General features: G+C 34.0%; 1 protein-coding gene across 2 annotated transcripts in view; it reads right to left on the minus strand.

Moving 5' to 3' along the window:
• Positions 1-5463, minus strand: part of LOC134541933 (UDP-glucosyltransferase 2-like) — a 31657-nt gene extending 26194 nt beyond the window's left edge. For both annotated transcript variants that reach the window (XM_063385684.1, XM_063385685.1), the window contains exon 1: positions 5151-5463. The gene's annotated coding sequence lies outside the window, so the exon portion shown is untranslated. The remainder of the gene's footprint in view (positions 1-5150) is intronic.
• Positions 5464-6000: the final 537 nt, after the last annotated feature.

Here is a 6000-nt window from a genome sequence, read left to right on the forward strand (position 1 = left end):
GATGTGTCCCGTTACGCTCATTGTACGCTTGCGCCGCATCTATCTCTCCCACTCGATTGGAACAACCATCGATTTGACTTTTCAATCATGTTTTCGTCGTTTGAATGATTAATATTATATAAATTAAAGGTTGTCCACCGATTCTCAGCACAATCGGTACGGTTATTTAAAAGTAATGTTGAATTTTCAAATACGTTTTGTACGAACAATAGTGTTTTACAGTTGCACATAATAATTCAAATTACACCCGGGATCTTTTCCACAATGTTTTAAAACATATTGTAACACATTATATATAAGTTTGGTCTATTTGGGATGTGTATTTGTTATAAAATCGTATTATAAAAACAAAAAAAAATATTATTCCCCTATGGTGCTGTAATCTACGGTGACGGACGCAAGCCGAACGAATCGCGCTATCTAAGCGCTTCCGCGGCAACCAGGCACTCGTTAATACATATTTTTCTTTGTTTATCGCGAGGGGCGTTATTATTAATGAATTATAAATGAAATTTCGTGCCCGAGACCACAATTTCATATCATTTTGAGCACTGGAAGACATAAAAACGTAAAATATTCTCGACGAATTTTAATCTCGGCCCCAGCGCACCACGAGCGTCTGCAAGGGCATTTTTATTAAATTCTACGTTTAAGTACACGACGAACAAACTTCGTCGTTAAATGTGTAGTTGCGAAAAAGCGTAAAACATTCTCGACGATCTTGAAGTTAAATAGGAAACATGTATAAAAGTTATGGTCAAAATAATATCTTCGTTAAAGTAATAAACATATTTGAATTAATGAATGCAAATAAAAATAAATTTATCAATTAAATTGTAGATTTCATTTCACTCCTTCTTTGTATCCATTTAAAATAGTGATAATTCAATAAAAATTATTCAATTTTATTCATAAAAGTATGCAATCATTTCATCAATGTTTTGTTATTACGTTGTCACGTTAAACTATCGTCAGTAAACCGACTTTACAGACAACTAATTTTTTTTTGATAATTTGCTTTTAATCACCTCAATATTTATTCATTCACATTTTTTAAAATCACTTTTTGTAGGTACAAATAATCAGAATGTAATTTATTGTGACATATATGTTCCAGTTGTACAATAAAAACTTGGTTTACTATTGGGGTCACATAGAGTTTTCAACTGCGATAGTCAAGCGGAAATTGTGAGTGCGGTATTTGTGGAGGAAGGGGTGAAGGAATTAGGATGGGAAGAAGAGAAAGGGATGGAGGGGAAAATAGGAAGCTGGGTAACCTTTATTTAGAGGATAAATGTTCTAGTCAAACTTTTAAAATGATTTACAAAGAAGGAGTTAATGATTGTTTTGTTTTACAAAGTTGAGTAAAAATTGTCAACGTCTCAGAATCTACTTTGCACTTACTATTTGTACCACAGTAAAGATGTTGGAATGAAAATTGCATGGAATATAATTCTCTTTTAAAACTTTTAAACATTATACTATAGAAAAAACTCTTAAGTCAATCATTTTTGAGAAACATCGAAAAAAAAAAAAAAAAAAATTGTACTTTTTCGACCGCCAAAGGTTTTCCCATCGATGCCATGTTCGATAAATTGGTTTCTTAATGCTGGGATCTATATAGAAAAAAAAAAAACCTCTTCTGCCCTACATTTTATTTGCAACGTAAAATGTATCTACTGACAAGACTATTCTTTCTTTCGCGGGTTTTGGAGCACAAAACTAGTATTATAGCCACAAACCAACTGTCTTTATAAGAGAATTACGTGTGTCGGTAACTTTATTTCAACTTAAACTTCATTTATGTTTGAGCATACCGTTTTTTTAGTTACACTTGCGAGAAAAATATTGTCAATTTTAAATGTAAGTATAGTTGGAGCAATAACATTCGTTTATTTTTTAGCAAAGCTCGATTATGAAGATATTGTTGAGATTATACAACACATTAAACAATAGTTCTAGTTCTGTAATATTGTTTAATGTGTTGTATAATCTCAACAGTATCTTCATAACCGAGCTTTGCTAAAAAAATAAACGAATGTTATTGCTCCAACTATTCTTACATTTAAAATTGACAATATTTGTCTCGCATATATATATATATATATATATATATATATATTATATATAAGAGTTTAGTTATTATTCATCTTTATTTTTGTAGCTTATAAATGATATTATCTTGAAGTTAGAAGCACACTGAATATATTTACAATTAGGAAAATAGTTATTGTTTTATAAATTGCTATCATAAATAATAAGTCAGCCTTAGTTAGCTTATGAATCTTGGCATAGTTAAGTTGTACTACACACAAAATATTTTGATAACCACAAAAAAAATATTAATATCGAGTCATTCGTCTCGCAGTTACAACTTTCACAAATACATATTTTTACGTTCATATTAACAATATTTAATATCATTAAAATTTAAAAAAATTGTCAAATATGAAATTAAACTGCACGCACTAATTTATTACACTAGGCTATACCAGCTACACACATCCTTAATAGCAGGTGAAGATTCTGCTGCATGTACAACTAGCTACACCAAGTTGAAAGAAATGATCGTTTTGACACAATAAATCCTCGTATCCGGTTTGTTCCACTTAACAACAATAAGAATGTGTGGGCGTGGAATCCATGCGTGACAGAAGTGAAACTTCATGCTTATTAGGTATGCATAGAATTATTAGTATATTTACATTGAACATGATATAATATTTTAGAATAGTAAGGATGCGGGTATGATCTCAAATGAAAAGAAAAAAATGAGTAGACAAACACAAGCAACGTTACGAGAATTCCGTAGCATCACTGCTGCGTCATTTCTACCTTTCCCCTGCCATCTCCCCTTCCGGCGGTTACAACTAGCATACAGCATGCTTCGCTACATACCTATCCCCTCCTTTTTCACGTCTACCCTTTCGACCGCTAGCGCATGCGTTGGAGTGGCGTCGCCGCTGACGCACTCTCCTCCTCTACCGGTTCCCCAATCACGTAACTGACAATTCCCCTCATGCGATCGTAATTTTCGTAACGCTAGAAAATTGTAGCCCCCTAAGTAAAGAAGTTTTCACTAAAAAAAAAAAAAATCCGTTTTACCTTCCCTGCGCACCGGTGTCTATTAATGAATATCGGACTGTAGCAAGGCATCGTAGCTTGAAACGTTATGATTTATGTCTTGCCATGCTAGAAAAAAAATTTAAAATAATTGAAAATTTTCAATTAACGGAAAAAAATTATTGAAATACAGATATTTTTGATTTATACAATTTAAGGCGGAAAAAAAATACTGGGTGCGTAGTCGCTACGGGTTTTATAAGTAAAAGTTCACGGACTGATGAATAGGACATTTATATGGTGCACCAATATTGCAAACACATGCACGTGTGTGCGAGTATACAAAAGTAGAGACAAATGAATACGTATGCGAGTGTATAAGAATGTGTGCCAGTATCCGAGTTCGCAAGTAAGTAACGCGATAGCGCCATAGCACAAGCGTGCTATTACAAATACATGCCACCGAGGGCTGCTGTCATCTGTGTTTTCTGCATGTAACTTGATAGCAAATACAAGTAAAAAATGGAGTTTCACAATTGTAACAAACAAGTTGACGATAAACTTGTCTGACACTATTTTTTAATCGCTCTGACCGTTACTTTATTTTTTGAAGTGAAAACTGCTATGGGAAGGTTTGGATAGGGAGTAAATTCATGTAAGTCGTCATCGACATGGTCACGTGACGTGTTAACGATAACACTATATTTGTTCCTATTAGTATAACTTTTTGCGCTTTTAAATCTTAAGTATGCGATTACTGTGCAGTAAAAAGTGAGTATAAAATATATTAATATTCTCATATAGATATATAGTTTGAATAACGAAGAAAACGGAGTCTTTGTAGCAATATAACCTAAAATTAAGAACATCATTATTTATTTTTTTAATACCTACAGTTACTATGCAATGCGTATTGTATAGTAATTTAGGAGTTATTTTACTAACGTGATAAAACAAATTTGTTGTGTGATAATATTTTTTCGTAAAAATTGCGAAAACGTTTTCAACTCTGTCGGCAGTCCTAATTACTGCTTTGAATTTTTTTGACGTGACAACGTCTAATAAATCGATGAACGCCGGCTGCACGCACAAAAAAGTGTCCCGTAACTCACATTGTCCCGTTACGCTCATTGTACGCTTGCGCCGCTTCTATCTCTCTTCCACTCGATTGGAACAACCATCGATTTGACTTTTCAATCATGTTTTCGTCGTTTGAATTATTAATATTATATAATTGAACGATCATCCACCGATTTTCAGCACAATCGGTACGGTTATTTAAAAGTAATGTTGAATTTTCAAATACGTTTTTGTACGAACAATGGTGTTTTACAATTACACATAATAATTCAAATTACACCCGGGATCGTTTGCACAATGTTTTAAAAAATATTGTAACACATTATAAATAAGTTTGGTGTATTTGGGATGCGTATTTGTTATAAAATCGTATTATAAAAAGGAAATAATATTATTCTTCTGCGGTGCTGCCATCTATGGTGACGGACGCGAACAGAATGAATCGCGTTATCTAGCCGCTTCCGCGGCAACCAGGCACTCGTTAATACATATTTTCCTTTGTTTATCGGGAGGGGCGGAGGGGCGTTAGTATTAATGAATTATAAATAAAAGTTCGTGCCCGGGGCCACAATTGCATATCATTTTGAGCACTGGAAGACATAAAAACGTAAAATATTCTCGACGAATTTTAATCTGTGGTTTTCATTGTTTATTACAACAACAATTTCGGCAATAAAGGTTAATTATTTTTGCATTTTAGAAACTTATTACTAGTATAATTTCAAGTATTTATTCTTTTATTATTAAAATAAAAATGATTAAATTTTATTCATAAAATATGCAATCATTTCATCAATGTTTTGTTATGACGTTGTAAACGTTAAACTATCGCTCGTAAACCGACTTTACAGACAACCAATTTTTTTCGTTACAATTCATGCATTTAATCATTGAAATCCGTTTCTTTTAAAGTGCATTTATTTCGTTATAAATAGGTTCTGTTGATCTTTTTTTTTTTCGTTACGATTTATTGTTACCTTCTAGATAACGTGATCACCTCGACTTACCCTACTGTGTGTGATGAAGTTTCACTGCAGAAAAAAAAATATGTTGCTGGTTTCCTGGTGGTTGTGACAGTGTGACTGCGTCTTGGCTTCGCGTGTTTTGGACGTCTCTTCCGCCGTCCGCCCAGAAAGCCCGCTGAGCACGAGCGAAGACTGAGCAGCGCTAGGAGACTCGCACGGGTGGAAGCTGTTTGTTCGTGCAAGTCAGCTCCTGCTTGCAACATCAAAGTCCGTCACGGCCCGGTCCGAGGCCGGGCGACATCGGCACGGCCCGGCGGCGTACGCGCGGACCTGAAAACATCTGGCATATCGTCGCCTGAGAATTGGATTGTTCTATGTCCATTGAAGTCGGAACTGAGATATAGGCATTCGAAAGTTCAAATAACTATGAATATCATGACATAGAACAAAATAATATTGGCCTTAAATTAAGAACAAACATTTTTATGTGCGTAGACGTGTGTGGATATAGTACAAATGAATACTAATATTAATTTAGTATCCATAGCATAAAAAAACGTAAAAAGTGGACATAGAATACTCCAATACTCAGGCGGCGATATGTTCTTACGTAACGACAAGCAAACATTAGAGAACAGTGCGGGATACGGAGATGTTCATTAGCGACAACATAAAACAGCGTTTTTTTGTTTCGTGCCAAGTCAGTTATATAACCATTCGTTAAGTACATGCGCTAAAATATTGTAACAGTGCGAATCACTTATAATTTCATAAGAAAGAACCACCTCACTTGTGGGAAAGTACAGTGTTCGGATACAATCAGAGGAAATTAAAGAATTTGAAAAATAAGACAAATGCATACAATTTTCTTTGAACACAAACAGTACTAAAA

Source organism: Bacillus rossius (genome assembly GCF_032445375.1).
Source record: "Bacillus rossius redtenbacheri isolate Brsri chromosome 4 unlocalized genomic scaffold, Brsri_v3 Brsri_v3_scf4_2, whole genome shotgun sequence".
Classification (NCBI taxonomy): domain Eukaryota; kingdom Metazoa; phylum Arthropoda; class Insecta; order Phasmatodea; family Bacillidae; genus Bacillus; species Bacillus rossius.